This window comes from Phyllostomus hastatus, unplaced genomic scaffold (genome assembly GCF_019186645.2).
Source record: "Phyllostomus hastatus isolate PE091 unplaced genomic scaffold, TTU_PhHast_1.1 phas_scaffold_21, whole genome shotgun sequence".
Lineage (NCBI taxonomy): Eukaryota > Metazoa > Chordata > Mammalia > Chiroptera > Phyllostomidae > Phyllostomus > Phyllostomus hastatus.
This window is the reverse complement of record NW_025334017.1, coordinates 32,096,199-32,119,569: the sequence shown is the minus strand read 5'-3', so window position 1 is coordinate 32,119,569 and position 23,371 is coordinate 32,096,199.

The following is a 23,371-nucleotide window of genomic DNA, read 5'->3' as shown; positions in this document are numbered from 1 at the left end:
ATTTAAATCCAGATGCTGCAGCCATTAGAACCACTCGGTCTTTAGCAGAGTGGGGACTCCCACAGCCCTGCGAGAGAGAATCGCCATGTGGCTTTAGCAGAGAACCACTACTCAGCTTTGGCAGAGTGGTGACCCTCCTCCTTGCAGCCATTGAGGAGGGAGAACCATGTGGTTTTGCCTGAGTAGGGACTCCCCGGCCCTGAGAGAGAGGACCACATGGCTGGAGCAGAGATCCCAGTGACACAGCTGAGGGCACTGAGAACTGAGGGAGGTCTACCAGCTGAGACAGATTACTGAGAAGAACTGGGGGGTGCCTGAGCCACGGACTTCTATTTCCTTTCCTGAGATACGGTACCCCAGACTGGGCAAAGGGGGAAGGAAGGACTGTATGTATTTGTGGGTGTTTTAAGGGACTTTAGGATTTTGATGAAGACATTAGGTCACTACTTTAAGTTTGTATAGCATTAAATAAACATTTCCTTTCTTTTTCATGAATCTCTGGCATTGAGAGACATCTTTCCTATAGTCGGCGGACATAATGGACCTGGGGGTTCCTTTCAGTAATAGTATATCGTCCCAGGCCCCCTCTCTTTGTTCTGTAACATTGCTTCTGTCCCATCTTATGTCTCTGTAATCTCATTTTGGTTGCTGTCTCTGCAGAAAACCCTGCTCCACAAAGATGGGATATTGGAAATGAAAGCAGGCTTTTCAGTGTTTTTGTGGTGATCTCAGGATATTCTGTCTTGACTTTAATCCAGAATGTATGGGAATTTGAACTTGTCTGCAACATACTTTTAAGGCCACCATCATTTGTGATGTCAAGTAGTTGATCTTCTTCTAGATTGTTCACAAATGGGTCATGGATCCATTTCTTCTCAGTTCTGGAGTCTTCTGTGGTTGGAACGTAATACTCTAACTCTTTTGAAAGCTGAGATACGTGACCATGCACGGGCTGAGAGAAAGAAGGCCCTGAGTCCAGTCTCTTTCAAAATATCTGCTAGTGTTCGAAATGTTAAAAATCCCAATGTTCACTCGTTGCCCCCAGAATTCCATTTTGGCTTTGAATGCAGTTACTTTGTCTGTTGACCTGAACACAGTTGAGGTTCTCCCCTTGTAGGGGACTGGTTTATTCCAGTCTGTCAAATGTGACTCAGCTCTGTATGGAAAACCTACAGAAGCGAAGTGGTGAGCAGGAGCCAGACCTTCAAACCGAGTTTTCCCATGGGAATCAGGCCTAGAAAATGCATACAGACTGTTATGGCTTGCTCTTGCTAAAACTCCATCACCCTGGTCTAAAATAACAAATATGTGTCATCTATCTTCAAGGTAATTTTCAAAGCCTGTGTGAATTCACCCAAGGACAGAGCTAATCAGCTCACCGCCATTCCCCTCTGCATGCTATTTTCATTTCCTTGACTCTACCTAAAATGTGGACAACAATATTCTATGAAATAGGTAGTAAATCTTTCTCTGATGTAAGATCTGAGAAAAACAATAAAAGCCTGTCTAGGCAAGGGTTGGGGCGCTCTTCTTTTGAGAGAGTGGCCGAGGCATTCATAGACACTCTCCCCTTGAGAGAATAGCCGTGTCGTCCCCCTTTTCTCCACAGGATTGCTGTCACCTGTGCATTTATTTTCTCTTTCAGCCAGAACAAGGCGGACTCTGCTGGCCGGAGTCTGGCCACATCCCCCTGAGTGACAGATTGTGTTCATTGAGCAGGCTGAATGTGTCACACAAGTAAGCAAGTTTTACAACCCATTCTCTGTCACTGAAATGTGCTGCCAGTGGTGACTGTTTTCCTAAAAGAAATACCTGGACAGCTCTCCTAAGTGAAAAACTCTGGCCAGCGATCTACCTTTAGAAAGCCATCTCACTTCTGTGTATAAGAGAGGGCATGTGTGCTCTGAGTCCATCTCCTCACAGAGCTGCGTGAACAGACGTGAGTTAAGGGCATGCACTTTAATGTGGTTGATAATTTTAATCACATCCTGCAAAATGTTAAGTTCAGATGACATTTTTTTGGCTAGGCAGCATTTCTCTATGGATGACACAGTGTGGAGACTCACATTCAGAAGCGATCTCTTTGACTACAGTAGTGAAACCAGAAAGCCACGTGCAATCACAGCAGCCACTTTGTCCGTGCATATACCTGTTTTCCTGCTATGCAATCATTCAAAGACTTGAATAGTTCTGCAGCTGTGGTGTTGGTTGGCAACAAAAGTGCACATAACCTATCCTCATGCTCATCCTCCTGAAAAATATATTGCACAAAACAAGCATTGTTGCCTCGTTGTCAGCATGGGTAGACTCATCAACCTAGACTGCATACTACAGTGGCTCATTAATCCTCTCTAACAATCGTGTCTCAGTATCCTCTGCCATTTCATCAATTTGTCTAGCTATGTTGCTAGACAAAAGAGGAACACCTGCCACCTTTTGAACTGCAGCTTCTCCTAACAGTTTATGACAAATGTCCTTAGCAGCAGGCAGGATCAACTCTTCACCAATAGTAAGGGCTTCTTAGCTTTAGCAACGTGGTCCGCCACTAAGAAGGGTGCTCTCAGTGCAGACACCTTTGATGAAGTTGTGGACTTTAGTAATGGTTTCTGTTCTTCTTGTTCATATTTTTCTCTTTTGAAAAACTCCAAAGGCTTGTCTTTTAATGGAGGGTCCTTGGTCTCTCTGTGGTGAAACAGTTTTGAAGGTTCTGAGGCTTCCTTGGACAGCTGGTCATCACATATTAGACCAAGTGGGCTTGGAAAATGTGAATCACTTGTTGCAATGAAGTAGGACCCTTGGTATTTTCTTTTAAATGCAGCTTTCTTTTGTTGGCAGTCTTAGGGTCTTCTGCTATCTCATCATTGGGTCTTTCCCCTCTTTCAAAGAAGCTTTCTAGCAATATTTGTTTTTTACTCATTTTGGCTAGGGTTAGCATGTGAGCTTACCAAAACTGACTGAGACAAATGCACAGTGCAGGAAAGAGACATGGATGGACATGGTAAATAAAGTAATGGGTGGGTCATGCATGGACTGAATTAAATGTCAGCTTCTGATTTAAAGCCTGCCACCAGATGTAGCTTAATTGTCACTTGCCACTCACTGATAGGGTTTTGATATGTCTGCAAGCAATTGATTTATTATGGTCTCTGTGCAGTCAGACTCCTCTACTAATGATAATCTGTATTTGCAGTCATGCCCCAGTGCCAGCATCACTGCCTCAGCTCCACCTCAGATCATCAGGTATTAGAGCCTCATAAGGAGCATGCAACCTAGATCTCTTGGATATGCTGTTTACATTGGCGTTCCCGCTCCTATGAGAATCTAATGCCACTGCTGAGCTGACAGGAGGAGGAGCTTAGGCAGTAATGTGAATGATGGGGAGCAGCTGTAAGTGCAGATGAAGCTCTGCCCACTGGCCTGCCACTCACCTCCTGCTGTGTGACCCTGTTCTTAACAGGCCTTGGACCAGTACTGGTCTGTGACCTAGGACTTAGGGACTGGTCTAAATAACTGTTACAACTTTTGAAAAGCCTTGTGGCTTATAACATGGCCAAGAAGATAAACACGTGTACACTTTAGACTTTGAATTTATGCATATGTATACATATACATTTACATTCATGGTTAAATTGTTAAGACATTTTAGTCCCATCATCTATAAACTTACTGGTAATTTTTTCCACTTATTTAATCAGCTATTGAGAATGGCACTGTATGTGAAAATTTCCTGCTATGGTTTGGGGTGTATTTGTTTTATCATTTACTTTTTAGCTGTATGATTTTGTATTGCATGGTGTGAAGCTATGTTACTAGGGAATACATATTTAGAATTAATATCCAGTTGAATAATTCTATAATAATTTTATGATGTTTCTCTTTATTATAATACTTTTTTATATAAGTCCCTTTTGACATTTGTAAAGCTATGCAATCTTACATTAGGGTTTGTATAGTATACTTTTATCCATTACTTATCAGTCTATATAATTATGTGTCTTTTGAACATTCCATGTAGTGTGTTTAAAATTTGGATTCTGTGAATATGAATATGTGTTAGTACTGCTCATGTAGATCAAAATATTTATATTCTTCATATTCACTTATTTTCTTTTATTCTTTTTCCTTTTATACTCTACATGTATCTTGTTTTGGGCTTATTGCTTCATCTTAAATGTTTTCTCCTGACCCTGCTTCCAGTTATTCACCCTGTTTTTTGTTGTGTCCAATTTAATACTAACTACATATTCTGAAATTTGAATTTTATTCATTGCATCTTCAAATTCTATAATTTTTATTTTATATAGTGTTATTCATTTTAGTTCCCTAAGACATTTTATATCTTACCATTGGTTTCCTTGAAAACATCATTTAGCCCTGGCTGGCATAGCTCAGTGGATTGAGCTCGGGCTGTGAACCAAAGTGTCGCAGGTTCGATTCCCAGTCAGGGTACATGCCTGGGTTGCAGGCCATAACCCCCAGCAACCACACATTGATGTTTCTCTCTCTCTCTCTCTCTCTCTCTCTACCTCCCTCCCTTCTCTCTCTAAAAATAAATAAATAAAATCTTTAAAAAAAAAGAAAACATCATTTAGCTGTTTTACAGTACATTTTCAGGTAACTGCTACAAGTGTGGGCCATTTTGGGTTTACTGACATTTTCTGTTGTTTATCTTTTCTTTATTTCTTGATATCTGTGGTGGTTTTTGGTTGAATGATGGGCATGAAAAAATATTCTAGAAGTTCTGAATGATGCAATGTTACTTCACAAGAAATTCACTTTACTCACTTTCAATCAGATAATGGCAGATTAATTGATAAGTAGCTCAACTCACTTGAGATGAAGTGAAGTTTCCACAGTGCTCTATCTACCTCTGATGCACCCCGATTTTTTGTATAACCCCATAGAGTCCCATCTGATTGCAGAGGTACTCATCAGGGAACCTCTGCCTTGACATGTTAAAAAATGCAATATTCTCATCAACAAGAAACTTTGAAAAACACCACTCTGTCTTTCTCTACCTCCTTGTCCTGCTCCCTATCATTATGACTAGTTCATGTAAATAAATTTGCTAGGAAAAAAACCGTCATAAGGATGGACTTAACTTCTAGGAACCAAAAACTGGTATTGCCAAATTTCAGGCTTCTTTAACAATTCCAAGTGCAAACTTCAATATTTTATTTTATTTTTATCCATCATATCTGACTCTTTACCAAGGGTTCTGTGTCTGGGAACTATGCCTCTTTCCATTAAAAATTGGCAAGTCCTATGAAATACAACATTCTCAAATGATTACAATATACTTTTAATTTATCTAGCTTTTCTCATTATCTATGGGAATAGTCCTGCCAGAGTGGAAGTTCTAATCACATGTTATAAATGTTATCTGGGTCAAACAAATTGAGAGTTGAAGTGTGTTTTTGGAATAGGTAACAGAGAAATATTAAGTGACCATAAAGCATCATTTTAATGAGACCACCCACCATGTACTATGCATAAACGGCAAAAAAGTGTGGAGAGATCATGTGTAAAAATAACATTTTGAAATGTTAACAGATGAAAACAAATGGGTGGGGAACCTGAGGAACAGAGGGAGCCAGAGCTTTTGTTAAATTGTGTATTTTAGTGTTAAAAATCACTTAAGATGGACCAGGTTTGATATCTGCAATAAGTTAAGGGTCAGAAATCAAGAGAGTAAGAGCAGTGCTGCCAGATAGTATTAACCTTGACTTTCAACGGTTTTCCCAGAGGGTGAACAAGTAAAGATCTGTATGTGGCACCAGCACTGGACACTGACCTGATCTGCAGCCTGTGGTAAGTGGTTTGGGAGAGAATAAACAACTCCCACCTGGGGAGGATGTAAGGAAACTAATGTCTTCAGGAGTTTTTGTTGTTTTCTTTTTCCTCATGTGTCATAATCAAACACATTGGATGCAGAAAATCAATAAAAAATTATGTTTAAGAGTAGAGTTATTAAACCAAAAATCTCATAATTAATATGTGAAATTCCCCAGTGTTGTTTGTCTCAGGTCTAAATTCTCTCATGAATAGATGGAGTAAACATTAACACCAAACGTTTTGGTCGTAGAGTTTAGTATCTACATGGTATTATGGACATTTCTGTGATTGTATTAATTCTCATATTAGATTTGGCATATAATAAGTGTTATATATATTTAGCTATTACTAAATGCATTTGCTTGGGACATTTAGCAAGCTATCATGAACCACATAGGACTGGAAAGTAGTAGCAGTTGTCTCTTATCCAGAAAGGCACATATTATTTCCTACAATGAATATGAGAAGACATGCATTACAAAGAAATATTAATTAGAAGACTAATTTCTCCAAATTGCTTTTACCAACAATTAGAGGTTTAGAAACAGATTGAAACAAGCATTAATTGGATATGAGTGTTAAACTCTAACCAGTAGGAAGAAATATCATATATGATACATAATTAGAACAAAAGTGTTGCCATTAACAGAAAATTTAATTAAGATTATGGGTAGAGCCCTGGCTGGTGTAGCTCAGTGAGTTGAGTGCGGGCTGTGAATCAAAGCATCACAGGTTCAATTCCCAGTCAGGGCACATGCCTGGGTTGCGCCAGGCCAGGTCCCCAGTGGGGGCCACATGAGAGGCAACCACACATTGATGTTTCTCTCTCTCTGTTTCTCCCTCCCTTCCTGTCGCTAAAAAATAAATAAATAAAATATTTTTAAAAAAGATTATGGGTAGACAAGAAGGGTTAGGGTTTCAACATACACAATTTGGGGGAACACACATTTAGTTTATAACCGAGTGGGAATACAAAGGTGAATAGGAAAGGTTCTTATAAAGCAATCATTGTAGGATTTGACCAATTATCTGTCAAGAAAAACAATACACAGAGGTAATAATAGCAATAATTTAATTGAGTGATAATAATTTCAAAAATAATAAAATGGCAAATAAATGAATTTATACAAATTAAATCATTAAAATTCCTCCATATGTGTGAATAATAAATGTACATACCTGGAGTCCCTTTGATGAATGGGTACATTTAAATAATAACAAAATTATATCTGAAGGTTATTTAGCATTTAAAAACTATATTTTCTGTTTGTTTGTTTATTTATTTATTTATTTCTGTTATTATTTTCAGGTATTAAATGAAAATACCTATATATTTTTTTCTCAAATGACTTTGCCAAGGAACTAAGTGTGACTTTGTATTACTCCCTTTTGCCTCAGGGGCAATGGAAGCCTGAGAGAGCAGATGGTGTAAACACATCAGCTGTTAACCGGGCATATCCTCGCCTCTCCTGGACCATTCCCCCCTGCACAGCACAGTGCTCTCTGGAGTCAAGCCTCGCTGTCACACTGCTCTCCCTTTTGAGTGTTTTCTCAACTTCTTATAATACTACTATACTTAATTTATTGGTTAGAAGTTTATTTCTGCAAGTAACATTCATTAGTTATCTAAAAAAAAGCAGAGTTTAGGGCAAATATTAGCAAACTCAAATCTTTCATATATATTTGTGTATGTGTAAAATTTCCAAGGATAAACAGCAGGTACTCACTTGATCAGAACACAGATGCAAAGGAAATGTGACATTTCAATACAATGACCCAAACTATTTAAATTGAGTCCTCTTTATTTTCTTGTGCATATCTACAAGCATTTGTAAAAAGTAATATAAAGTATTGTAGAAATTGTGAAAATAAATTTAAAATTACATGATATACAATCTAGAAAGAAAAGAACTAAATACCTCCATTGAAGGTGGAAAGCCATAAAAACATTGTCTAAGTTTTTGGAAAGGTAGGACAGCATTAGATATTAAAAAAAGACACTAGAGATACAATAATAAGAGACACTATAGACCCAGAATACAGCAACAAAAGACCATAATTAGAAAAAATAATATGTAATTGTAATTCTTATATACACTTAAAAATAGAAGTATTGGTTGTTATATAATTCTAGGACAAGAGGCTTGTCCTAGTTGAGTGGTCAAAGGCAGGTTATCATTGTTAGACACATATAAAGTCAAAGTTAAAGGAATAGAAAGAGTAATCAGTAAAAAATTCAATGAATCAGTGCTTTCCAGGCAGATAGGACAGTATCTGTCAGGGTCATATATGAGGGTCATGAGTGTTTCCTGTGAAAAAATGACAGCAAAATCCAGTTACAGTGAAAAGAGGAGCTATGATAAGGCTGCTCTGGTAAACTGGATCAAATGTGGAGCATACTCTAAGAACAGCAGAGCACTGAAAACATTTTAGATAGAAAAATGACATGCTTAGATTTTTCCAGCATGCTACTTTGTTTTCTTTAAAAACATTTTATTATATACAATGTCAATCAAAAGCTGGCAGAAGTTCAACTATTTATCAATAGAGTAATGAATATGTAGCTCTTCAGAGGAAAATAATACAGGCCATAACAGGAATCTACTTAAAAGAAAAAAAAAGACAAAAAAGGAATACATTAAGGTAAAATAAAACCTTTTATTATTTTTACTGATCTAAGAGGTAACTATTTAAACTAATAATAGTAAAACTGCACTGGGTGATTAGAGCATATTGATAAGTGAAATTAATGATAGCAATGACATTGGGGATGGAAAGGAGGAATCGGGAATGCTTTTTTTTATAGTGGGCCTGCACTACCCATGAAGTGGTATAATGTTACTGGTAGGCTTGAATGTTGAAGGTAGGCTTAGGTCAGTTCTAAATGTAAATGGAAAATTTTGAAAACAGTGAAAAAGAAGAATATTCCATATGTTAACAAAGCGGGAGATCAAATAAAGTCATATAAAATTCACAATCAAAACCAAAAAAGGCAAAACACAGGAAAAGAAAAAAAGTAAGAAAAAGTCCAATGAATAGAAAACATTTACCAAAATGGAAGATGTTAATCCAACATATCCTAATTGCTTTACACTTTAATGATCTGAATATACCAATTAAGACAGAAATTGTCAAAATGGAGAAATAAACAAGATGCAATTATATTTTATTTATAAGAATAAACTATAAGTATAAAAATTGTGATAGGTTAAAAGTAAATATATGGAAAAATATGTCAGACTAACATTAATAACAGAAAACTAGAATATCTATATTAACTACAGAGAAAGAAGACTTTAAAACAAGGAAAGTTATCAGGTATAAAGAAGGAAAATACATAATGATACATGATAAAGTCTTCAAGATTTTCTAATAGTCATTAATATAGATGCACCTAAAAAACTGAGCATTGATAATAGTTGAGACTTAAGTGTAAGACCTGAAACCATAAAACACCTCCAATAAAAATCAGGCAATAAAATGTTGGACATTTATCTTAGCAGTATTTCTTCAGACATATCTGTTTAGGCAATGGAAACAAACAAACAAAAAAATAAACTCAAACTAAAAAATGTTTTTGCACAGCAAGGGAAACCATCAACAAAACAAAAAGACAACCTACTAAATGGAAGAAGATACTCACTCATGATGCATCTGATAAGGGGTTAATATCCACAATTTATAAAGAACTCAGACAACTCAATACCAAAAAACAAACACCTCATGAAAAAGTGGGCAGGAGACCTGAATAAACACTTCTCCAAGACAACATAGAACAAACAGGTGGCCAATAGGCATATGAAAAGATGCTCAACATCACTAATCATTAGAGCGATGCAAATTAAAATGACAATTAGATACCACCTCACACCTGTCAGAAAAATCTATCATCAATAAATCCACATAAACATGTGTTGGCCAGGATGTAAAGAAAAGGGAATCCTCCTGCTCCCTTGGTGGGAATGCAGATCCCTGTAAACACTATAGAAGACAGTGGGGAGTTTCCTCAAAACATTAAAAATGAATCTGCCTGAGGACCTAGTGATGCCACTTTTATATATATATATAAAACATTATTTCAAAAGAATATATGCAGCTCTATGTTCATTGTAACATTATTTACAATCACCATGATAAGGGAGCAACCCAAATACCCACCAAAAGCAATGGGGGAAAAGGTGGAACAACTATAACTGAACAATAATAAAAAAAAGATGGGTAGATAAAAAAGTAGTGGTACATCTATATGATGGCATACCTCACCCATAAAAAAAACAATGGAATCTTACCATTTGCAACAGCATAAATGGACTTAGAGGGTATTATGTTAAGTGAAATAAGCCAGACAGAGAAAAGCAAATACAATTTGTTCTTTATTTGTTTAGTCTAATGAACAAAATCAATAAACAAACAAAACTGAAACATACTTATAAACACAAAGAACAAGCTGATGGAGTCCAGAGGGTGGGGTGTCAGGGAGTGGGGTGGCAGGGGGTTGAGTACCAAGTAGTACTTCTCAATCTCATGCATGGGGATATAAGGGAAAGCATAGGGAATATACAGGGTCCAGCGGAAGTAAGGCCTGCTGGTTGTTAGGGTAATAATGATAATATGAGGATAATAATTTATAGTTTCACTTCGAACATTTCACCTAAAATGTTATATGGTATAGTCGAGTGTGATATTGTTATGTTATAAAATTACATGGTTATGAGTTTGTAATAAAGAAAAGGGCATTGTTTGTGTCAGATCCTGTACTTAACAATGGGATTATGCTCTAAGAATCCTGGGAAACCAATTCGAGAAAACCTATGCACCCCAATGTTCATAGCAGCATAATTTGTATTAGCCAAATGTTGGAAGCAATTTAAGTGCCCATCAGTAAATGAGTGGATCAAAAGACTATGGTACATTTACACAACGGAATACTATGCAATGGAAAGAAAGAAGGAACTCCTACCCTTCACAACAGCATGGATGGATCTGGAGAGCATTATGCTAAGTGGAATAAGAGGCAGTGAAAGACAAATACCATATGATCTCACCTATAAGTGAAACCTAATCAACAAAACAAACAAGCAAACAAAATATAACCAGAGACACTGAAGTAAAGAACAAACAGACAGTGTCCAGAGGGGGTAGAGGGATAATGGGGGAAATTAGGGGGAGGGTTGTCAAGGAACATGTATAAAGGACCCATGGATGAAGCCAAAGGGGGTAGGATTGATTGGTGGGGTGGGGGAAGTGTTGGGGAAAAATGGAGACATCTGTAATATCAATAAAAAATAAAATTAAAGTAGGTTTTAAAAAACAAGATTGAAATCATTCTCTGTGGTGCCAGGTGGGCACTTCAATTATCAGGGGAAACATTTTATAACCCATGTGAATGTCTATCTGTTGCACTTTACTCCTGAAAATAATACAAAGTCATGTTGAATGCAGACAAATAATATACAAATCCACTGTGATATTTGGAAACTTTAAGACTCATTGTTCATTGATTTAGAGATAAAAAGGTAAAATCAGAAAGACCTTAGTTTTCTACAAAGTACTCTATGAAGTAGATCTATATTATATTTTTGAATACTCCATGGAAGGAAGGAAGGAAGGAAGGAAGGAAGGAAGGAAGGAAGGAAGGAAGGAACCAAGGGAGAGAGGGAGGGAGGGAGAGAGAAGGAAAGAAAGGAGGGAGGGAAAAGAGAAAAGAAAAGAGAAAAAGGAAAGAAAGGAAAGAAAATTGGCAGAAAAAAATGCAATTAAAAAAGATCATAAGGAAATTTTGGGAGGTGATGGATGTGTTCATGCTCTTGATCTTAGTGATAGTTTATAAATTCATTCACATGTCAAATTGATTAAATTGTTCACTATAAACATAAATAAAATAAAATAGGTAAGCCAAAAATGGAAAGACCTGCAACAAATAATATACAAATCCACTGTGATATTTGGAAACTTTTAAGACTCATTGTTCATTGATTTAGAGATAAAAAGGTAAAATCAGAAAGACCTTAGTTTTCTACAAAGTACTCTATGAACCACATCTATATTATATTTTTGAATACTCCATTGAACAATAGTGTTATACATCTCCTTCCTTAGATCTAATTGAATATTAACCAAGATAAAATGCATTCTGAATCATAAAACACACCTCAAAATTTTACCAAAATTAAAAGAATAAAAATCTTATAACATATATTCTCAGACTCCTGTGAAATAAGCTAGAAATGCCTAAATGAAGCTGAAATATTCCCAAATATTTGAAGCTTGAATATCACACTTTTAAATAATTCGTGGATCAAAGATGCTCAAAAGTAATTAAACAAAATTTTGAACTAAATTAAAAGGAAAGCATAACATTAAAATTGGTAGAGTGCAGAGAGAACAGTGCTTAGAGGAAAATTTGTATCATTATATGCATATGTTAGAAAAGATGAAAGATATGAATTAATAAACCAACTCCTACAATAGAAAAAACAAGAGAAACTTAAGTCTAAAATAAACAGAAGCAAATACATAATAAAAATTAGAGCAGAAATCAATATAATTGCAAACAAGAAAACCATGGAGAAAAAAAAGCAAATACTTTGTAAAAAAATATTGATAAACCTCTAGCAATGATCACAGTTAAAATAACAGAGTAGATGTAAATGAACAATATCAGAAATAAAAAGGATGTTTTCAATACTTATTCCATGGACATTAAAAGGGTAATAAAGAAAAGCTATCAACAATTCCTTGAAAGACACAAAAAAAGAAATATCATACAAGATAAAATAGATGACTGGAACAGGCTTATCTCTAATAAATAAATTAAACCAGTAATTAATATCCTTCTATATAATAAAAAAGAGGGGTATTTGGACAGGTAATTCATCTAAAAGATAAAAAAGGAAAACACAAGAAGCAAATATTTATACATAAAATTTCAAATTATTTTAGCTGTAATAATCAAAAATTGAAACAAAAAATGTCCATCAATAAGTAAATGGATAAACTGTGACATACACATAAAATGAATGCCACTAAAAATAAAAAAGTAATATGTACATTAATAAAACAATCATTTTCAGTTAAAAAACTCAGATAAAAATGCATATTTTATTAATCCATATATAAAATATCTAAACAATGAACACATATATAATGACAAAAGATCAGTAATTGCCTCAACATAAGGCAATTGGATAAGAAGTGGGAATAGATTATAAAGAGTCTACAGGGAACTTTCTGGAGTGATGGATATAATCATTATTTTGATTGTGGTAGTGTATGGTGTTTTGGATGCATATGGATGTCAAAATTCAGAATAGTATTTACTTGAAATATGTGCAATTTACTGTTTAGCATTTATACCTATAGTGTAGCTATAAAATTGAAAAAATGCCAACATGAAAAACTAACCCCTTCACCACTTACTCATGATGTGACATTTTTAAATGACAGGGTGCATAAAAATAAATTATACATATATGGCTGCTAAGGTTTATGAAACTACAGAATAAATCAGTAGTAGCAAATGTACCAGTTCTCTCAATAAAAAATGTGCCCTCATTTTTGTGGGGGGACATAATACTAAGTAGCTTATGTATAAAATATTCAGTGAAAATCCTCCTTACATGATTTCCATCTATATCATTCTGTGAGTGTTTTCGTCACTCAGTCAAGACCACAGAGGGCGCAGCACCATGCTGGAGTAAGCAGCACACAAGTGACTTGGGCACTCTTCTGCTTTCAAGGAGACATATGGCTGATGAGAGAGAACAGAGTTAAATCAGAATACAGGGCAGTAGGTGCCATGACAGAGATGTGATCAAGTAGCAGTCATGATCAAGGGCTTTGGAAAACACAGCGGGTAGTACCACGATATTTGATGATGCTTGCTGGAAAACATGGAATTGATGTTGAAACTTAAAAGAGTTGGATTAGGGTTCCCTGTGGTGGGGCACTGAGTAGTGATTCTAAACAAATGAAATAATATACGGAAACAAACACAAACAGGAAGTGTGTTGTTTATTTTAATGGGTACTTTGTTTAGATGCTACCGTATATAATACCTTCTTTTTTATGGGAAGCATAATTTCATCTGTGGAGTAAGAAGCACACTAGTAACACATATTATGTTTTCAGTTAAATGCAACCATGATTAAGTATTTATGTTAGGATAGACATTAAAATTTTGGATAATGATTTAAACTTTCAAATTTTAAATAATGATAGTATATACTACCTTATCTAATATTAAAATATGATAGAAATTTAAAGATGCCTAATTAGTCTCAAGGAAAGGTAGAATGGGGATAAACTTTCCAAGGAACGTACTTATAAGTACATAAGACTTTATTATTAAATTCCATTTTTTATACTTAACTGCCATTATATGTGAGTACGAGCTACAATGTAATTAGCAGCTTGATTTGCATGATGATCTGCATATTACTAAGAGAGTTTTTGTCAACTAGTGCTGCTAAAGGGAGACTGAAATACATGCCGCTCTGGTCCCCGCTGTTTTATTATTTTTATAACTGCACTTGTGAATAAAGATTTCAAAAATGTGTTTAATTGTATGATAATTAGCAAAATGAAATTTTTCTTGATAAAACTTTATTGCACTCTAGTTAGTACTTAATATTATAAAGTATAACCACAATAACAAGTAGAGTTAAAATGTTTTGGTATATGAATGCAAAACAAGTATTATTTGATCTTCCACTTAAACAGTATTAAATTGTCTTAATATTTATCCTTAAAATATTTGTTAGTAAGCTATCCTTTTTGTATAGCTCTCGAAATACTGCAGTATATCTCCCTTAATATTGCTATTAAACAGCAGCATCTTCCATTATATCTATTTCTTAATAACTACTATAATGGACTTAAAACATCTGTAAGATAACTGATGCTGTTTTTATCATTATTTTTATTATTATTGGCACTAGTATTTATAATAGAAATGATTTATACATTAGGCATATTAAGAATAACTGTATATTTAGGTATAGTAAGTACCAAGCAGTTCAGTTAGTTTATGTATCAAACGATGTACGATGGCAAAACTTATTTCAAAGAAGCATGAGTCTCGAATTAAGAATTCCTTTGTGTTGATTACAGTTTGGTATTTTGTTCTGCATGAATATGCAGCATAATCTTTTCATATAGTGCAGAATGAATAGAAAGGCATCATAAAAAGAATTATAGTATTAAGCCCTTAATAGAACATCTGGCATTCATATTATGCTGATGTCACTGAAAATGTATCAGTGTTAAAAACACAGTAACACAGCATCCCTCATGTTGACTTTTGATCTTATGTTTTCAACATTACATACAAAATAAGTAAGAGAAACAAAAATAAACACAGAAAAATAATGTCAAAAGGGTCAGTCTATTTACTGAAAAATGTGTTAATTTGTATTTGTTAATATATATTTAATGTCTTCCTTAATAAAATGATTATATATTTAAACCATAATATACCAATTTTAACCTATCAGGTTAAAAATACACTTTGCTAATTATCTAGTCACCCCTTTATATTACTAATACAAATTAATGTGTTTAATCAATTAAGAAGATAAATTTCACACTATCAAAATTTGTAATGCTTATTTTTATGAAAAATTTAATTTTGGAAATTTACATTTCAGATTAATATATATAAGACTATATTGACAAATAAATTATGGTACATTGAAAAAGGAATGACTGTCTAATCATTTACCAATCTCAGAACACAATGCATAATGCATTTTAATGCAGAATCAATAATCCAACTGACACATAAACTTTTTAATTCAAAATATTTTCTTAAATTTAAAGATATGTATGCACTTTTTATCAAAACATAAAATATAAACAAATAAACAGGATGATCTTGGTATCTAATTATAAACTAATATAAAAGAATTTTTAAGGATGCAATTGTATAAAAAAGATTCTGTACATGATGCAAAATACTATGTTTTCATGTAAGAAAAAGGGTATGTATACACAGCTATATATTTGTAAAATATTTTGGAATATGCATAAATACTTTTTCATTACTTTGAAATGTTTAACTTGCATTAACATGTATGCAGAACACTGTACTATAATTATGAGGAACTCAATGCATTGCTGCAAAATGAACACCCACACATTCACCCACATCACAAAGCAGATGCTATCAAATCCGAGCAGCCTCTGTGCCTACTTTCACAATTACCCTCACCTTTCTCTCCAGAGAAAATCACATAAGAAAACAATACTGTGGAAAATGATACATTACCTAGATAAAACTGGATAAAAAACTACATTTCTTACCAAAAACTTTACCAGTCAAAGATCAAAAGAATAAAATCCAAGAAAATTCAACAATAAAATGATGGGGACTGGGAAGACAGAATGAGTGATAGAGAAGGAATTTCTGTCAACCTTAATACCAGCATTCCCAAGCACCCTGGATTGCTTTGACTGTAGCCTAGTGGTTATGAGTGAAAATACTAGTTCAGACTGTCTTTTTGAGTTTAAATGTGGGCTCAACAACTTACAGCTGTTCAGTTTAGATTTCAATGAGTCAGTGTGTTGATTTATAAAATGAAGACATATCATTTCTTATTAGCTTTCCATGAAGATTAAATGCATATATAAATATCAACATATCCATATTTTATAAACATATGGATAAACATACCCATATAAATAAATGAAAAGCATGTACATGAAAATATAATGCATTTATATTGCTCAAAGCATTTGTGTGTTAAGCATTCAATAAATACCATCATCATCATCATTTTTTATCAGGTCAGCTTTCTGCTAATGGTTCTAAATATAATTTAGAGTAAAAAAAAAAAGGCTTCCAATGTGTTTTAGGCAATGTTTTTAGTAGCTAAACTCTAGATAAACTTTTTTAATTGTAATAAAAACATTTAACATAAGATCTATGCTTTAACAATTGCTTACATGTACAAAAGTATTATTTTCTATTGTACAAGGTTGTGTAACAGATCTATAGAAGTTCTCCATCTGTATGACTGAAACTTTATACCCATTGAAAAGCAACTCAGTCTATGATTTAATGCTGCAGCCACTGGGTTTTGCTTGGGTGAATGGAAACCTCTACATTCCTGTTTTGTTTTGTGTTTTTTCCTTCCATAGTCATTCTGTCCTCCTTGATGCCCAGTTCATAGACTCTGTTTAAGAAAATGACTGTTTCTAATTCAACCTCCATTCTTACTACTGATATCTAAAGGTAGAAACACTTCTCAAAATCTTGATTCCAGATTGTCCAGCCTCCATATGCATTTCTGAAGTGCATTCTCAGGTTGCTGTTTGAGGATTGGTGATGCTGTTTGAGGATTGGTGGGTCACCGGCCAGCAGTGATCACGGAACACTGCAGATGGCTCGACGATACGTGAGAAAAAACATGTACAGAGACAGACTAGTTTCTGTGGAGAAGTAGGGACGGAATGGCCACCCCCTCTAGTGGGGAGAGCGCCAATTTACTGTCCAAAACTGCTTTTATTGGGCTCATTTTGCATAATAATTTAGGTAATGTACAGTACTCATTAGGGGGAAGTAAGGAACCATAGAAAAACAAAGAACTCTGCTGGTCTATTGAGTTGGGGGTCAAAGAGCTGTAAGACTTTGAGGAACATAACTAACTTCCTCCTTGGACCCCTCTCACTCAACTGAGAGCATTCTAAACAAAGGAGGTTTCACAGTAATTTACATATTCTTTCTTAGGCCTGATCACCCAGGGAATCCACCCTTTTCAGCACAGAGCTGCACCACCCTGTCATTGTTTTGGGCTTAGGTGGAGCAAGGGAACTAAGGCAACCAAGAGATAAGGAGATTTTCTCCCAGATAATGAGAACTCAGGCTATGCCAAAGCGGAGGAACGAGGGTCCATCACCCCTTTTTGCTGCAGCCCCCCAAGTCCTTCTTTTGGGGGGCCTCCCAAGTGATTGTGCCTGTCTTAGGTCATTCCCTGCTTGGGGAATCTTACTTGTCTCTGGCTAACCGACCAAGCTTTGGGGTTCAGTTATGAATGAAGCAGCGCTCCTGCCAGGGAGATAAGCTTTTGTCGCCTTGCTGGCCTACGATTCCAAGGGTGTTCCCTCAGCCTTAGCCTAGGAGGGGGTTTCAGCTTCAAATACCAGTCAGGGCAGTTCCCAACAGATTAGCTTATTTTTTTTCCTAAGGAATTTCATGAACTTGACCTCCATTCCAATTGCAATATTATATTTCTAAAGTAAGCATTTATACCTTATTTCTTTCTATACTTCACTTTTTTTACTTGACAAGACCTGATGTGAAATGTGAAATGCTGTATATGGATTCAGTTGGCAATGCCAGCTAAGTCAAACTTTTATTATATCATAAAAGGAAATCTATTAATTTTTTATTATAATGAGGGTTATCTACCACCTGTAGGTGAACATTTCCAGATAAAAGCCTGGATCAAGCCATTAGCAAATGTCAACGTTAATTTATTGATTTACCAAGTTGCCAGAGCCCACATTTCTCAGGCTACAGTTAGGTTTCATTGGCAGTGGGGGAGCTAATTCATTGTTAAGGCCAATTTCGTGACTTTATCAGTGTGCGCTGAAAGTCGACCATGCACCCTCATTTTGGAGTACTTGCTTAAAAGGTATGAATCATGGCTATTAAAAATCATTATTATAGAATTTTTAAAAATATGACAGATCCAGAATATTCATTTGTATGTAAGTGATATAAACAGTTACCATCCCCCTTTTACTTCAATAACTCTGAATTTCCAAAATGAGCCTTTCAATTGTATGTCTTAGAAACTTTTAAAAAAGTAATATCAAGGAAATGTTCAATTTTTATATAAAGATAGTTATTTTGTGAAAACATTCTGACAGAACATAAGTATGCATTTAGTGTATTCTATGCTTTTATAGTGGCAGGTAGCAATTCCATTTTCAGACTTGGGATATAACCATAATACATGGTGATAAGAATAATGTTCCAAAGCCATCTTCATATAAATGAGAAGCTTACAATACCTTATTATATGAATTGTCGCTTAATGAAAAATTGTATAATGCTTTAAGAAATGGGGATGAAAAGCGATGTAAAATACATATTATTAATTTAAATCACTATCAATCACATGGCAATATGAGGATTTGAGTTTCTGAGTGAACAAGAAGAGTTATTAATAAAAGTTTAATACACAGGAGAAAAGGAAGGATTGGGAAAAGATAAACTTTTGTTTGAAATGCTATTGTCTTCTTAATATTATGATTCAGATTTTCCAATCTTTAGTTATTCTTGATCTGAAAAGGCAGCTTCCTAGATATTTTCCTCCCCTCCCCTCCTTCGGCCAAATCTTCTTAACTACACTACTATCAAAAACAATATTTCCTTAATCAGCACATATTTTTATTTAAATGTAATGATATAATAAACTTTGTATTATCAATTTTAAAGACAAACAGGTATCATATATTGTAATAAAGATAAAAAATACAGTGACAACATTTGATTTTTTAAAATTAATACTATACAACATACAAATATTGATAGGTAAAGAATATGGAATCTAGTACATTTTCATAAATTTATAATTGAGAAAAGATAACAATGGAAATATTGGGGGATTTTTATTTTGTCAGTAATATGAAAATATTTGCCTTGATACTGGTTATGTTAAATGGAAAGAGTCAGTGTGCTAAGATGTGATTTCATTTCTTAGATTTGATGCTATAAAACATCAATATTCCAACATATTTATAAAATACAAAACATATTTATGAGCTTCATTTTATTACATTGGACTGTGAACTTAATATTCTAATCCAAATGACATAAATGACTTTTATTTGGGAAATCTCTAGGATAGACTCTTACAAAAATGTCAGGTTACTTAGTAATATCTTCAAACTAATGGAAATATAAAAATATTTAATATTTATTACCCACTGTCATATGGTTTGGAAAATATTTACAAGCCACCTTTTGTTTATTTATTTAAAACATTTCTAAGAAAGCAAGCTGATCTTATTTAAAAAACAATTACATTTGTGCTGGATGGAAAAGATACGCTGATCCACTGAGACAACCCCAATCAGGCTTATGATCTTAGTGACTGAAGTTCCGTTTCAGAAATTGCTAAAGTTCAACTCACAATTCAATTAGAGGAATGAATCATGTTAATTGAAAACCAAAGACTTTCTTGATTAAAAAATGTTAATTAGACAATGCCTTCAGAGGCTGGAAAATTGTTCAAAATTCAGTGAGCACTCTGAACTATGTAACAATTTTAACAAATCTATTATAACTTTAAGATTTCATGCACACAGTAGCAAGGTATGTTGTGATTATAATTTAGAATTTGCTGCTCGTGGAATGGCTTGAATTCATTAGAAGACTCACTTGCTGAGCCAGGAGGCCTGTAAGTATTGCTTGTAAATTATGATTGGCATCTCATAAACATGGGATTTCAAATAAGTGACTTGGCAAATGGGACTAAATAAAATGTTTTCTTGGACAATATGAAAAATTAACAAAACTGGCAATATTTTTAAATATCTCAACTTGGCTTAACATTATTGATTTTGCCCTACTCTAGGTTAATCAATTTTGCTTCTGTTATCAACAAATATTCATGCTGCTGTGGTAATCTGTGTTATGTAAGCTAAGTCCATTATTATTTCCCTTAGTTTCTTTCGCCTCTGGTTATTACTTCAGTCTTGGTAAATCTTTTGCTCCTTATTTCAATGGCTTTGGTGTGTAAGATCGAATTATAGTGGACTTCTGCATTTCTATCCTACATGTAAGGGGCCTGGAAGTTACTACTCCATCCTCAAAAGTATAAAGCTAAGCAGACTGAAAATCAACAACTCCTTTTGAGTCCATAAAATCTGCCCCCAGGATTGGATGGGCGTCAGGCAAAAACAACACCAGATGATACTCTAAGTGGTGAGGTACAGTCCTGTGTGTCCAACACAGCAAGTCACCACAGGGGCTGCTCTGAACTGAAGTGCACTCTAAGTCGGGACTGCAGAGTAGCTTATAAAGACAGTATAAAGAATGTAATTTAAAATATATCATATATGATAGTCATGTAGATTACATGTGAAACAACCATTTAGAATAATTTTGGCTAAAATATTAGTGCTGCCCTGGCTGGCGTAGCTCAGTGGATTGAGTGCGGGCTGTGAACCAAAGCATCGCAGGTTCAATTCCCAGTCAGGGCACATGCCTGGGTTGCAGGCCACGGCCCCCAGCAACCGCACATTGATGTTTCTCTCTCTCTCTCTCTTTCTCTCTCCATCCCTTCCCTCTCTAAAAATAAATAAACAAAATCTTTAAAAAAATAAATAAAATATTAATGCTGACCCATTGACAATATGGGTTTGAACCACGTGGGTCTACTTGTGTGAAGATTTTTAAAAATAAATAGACAGTCCATCCTCTGTATCCCTGGGTTTTTCATCCATGAATTCAACAAACAGTGTTTTCAATCCATGACTGAGAATCTGCTAATTTGAAGAAACAACTGTATACACACATGGTTATATGCCATTTCATACAAAGGGCTTGAGCATCCACGGATTTTGGTAAAGGGGAGGGTTATGTGTTCTTGGAACGAACCTCACACTGATACCAAGGGAGGAATGATTTTGTGGGGAGTCAAAAGTTATAGGTGGATTTTCAACTCCAGGGGCATCGGTGCCCATAACCTCACCATTGTTTAAGAATCAGCTGTATATTAAAATTAGTCTCATCTCTTTCTTTGTTGTTGTTGTTTTTTTTAATTTTATTTATTTATTTTTAGAGTTGGGAAGGGAGGGAGAAAGAGAGAGAGAGAAACATCAATGTGTGGTTGCCTCTCATGTGGCCCCCACTGGGGACCCAGCCCACAACCCAGGCATGTGTCCTGACTGGGAATTGAACCTGCGATGCTTTGGTTCGCAGCCTGAGCTCAATCCACTGAGCTACGCCAGCCATGGCTTTCTTTCTTTGTTTTTTAATTAACTACTGAAAATTTAAAGTTATATACTTTTTCACATTATACAAGGTGGGGGAAAGTAACCTTACAGTTTTTTGTATGGGAACTAATATAATATTTAATAAATACTATTATAAGAATAAACTGTGCTTCTGTATACTTACAACTGTAAACCACCTTTTACCTCACTCAGTATTTATATCGGACAGTGCTAATCTAGTTCATTTCATCTGGCCCAAAGCTACAGTGGGGAGTAATATTAATTAAAAATTTTTATCCAGATTAAAAAATATTCTCTACCATGAAGGAATCTGATGCAAAGGTCTCAGAGCTCAGGAATCAAAACAAAAAGCAAACAAATAACAATAAGACAAGCTTAGCTGATGCAGCTGCACTGCCAAATAGGAAGAAAAAAGCTTTCTTATATAGAAAGAAAATGTGTCTTCTCTATCTTTAGTGCTTAAATACTGTTTTATGTGCCTGAAGAGATGTGTAGATCTATTTCTAGAATGTTCAATCTAGAATTTACTTTGAAGTAGATATGGATAAGTAGATCTAGATTTAGATATAATAGATAAGCATCCTAGAAGCACTTATTTAATAATCTTCCTCTATCTCATTATGTCACAGTGTCACTTGTAATCATATTATTCCAGAGATGTATAAATTTTCCCTGATTGTGCTTGTCAATACTTGGTCCACTGATAATAGTTTGAATTACATTGTATTTTGTTTAATTAACATTGACAAATATCTTGTGTAACAAAGCCTCCTATATTATTCTTACTTTAATGTATTTTCAGTTTGTCTTCAATCTGTTTATTCTTCAAGTTCCTGATGAAATTCTAAACTTTTTTTAATTCTCTAAAATCAGCATCACCTACTCTCTCCTACCTGTCTGACTACAAAAAAAATTATTGTAATTTGAATACAATTACATTTGAGTTATAAATTAAATGAAAATAATTAAAAATTGTATACAAATCTTTGAATACATTCAGGAATCTGGCATAATCCACTAGCTTCTGTATTGTACTACAGATAAAAGCTGATGATTAAATTAACTCTTTTGCCAAAGAAGTGAAACTATCCCAATGAATTTTCTCAAGGACTTCTTTTGAAGAATTACAAGAGAAGTAACTTTTCTGTCAGCATTTACTCCAGCATATGGATTTAATGGAAAGACCTTATAGAAGTGATTATTCAGTTTATCAAGAGAATTGAGGCCATTCTGCAACACATTCAGAAGATAAATTTGGATTAAAATACTAGGAAAATTTTGAAAATTTACTTTTCATTTTTTAAAATATCAGATCAAGTACCAAGACCTCTGTATAAATTTGTCAGCACTATCAAATAGCAAACTATTTAATTAGTTGTTTTTTCTCTGAGGTTTACAAATATGTGCTTCCATAGAGCTATGCCCACAATCCTCTATTATTCTACATATCACATTCTAATCATAGTGAATATGTGACTATTTGCAAATGTACCTCCCACCCGAAGTTCTACCTAAGCAGGAAGTTTTGTCTTGGACATTCCAGCCAGAGCTACAATCCCATTTTCCC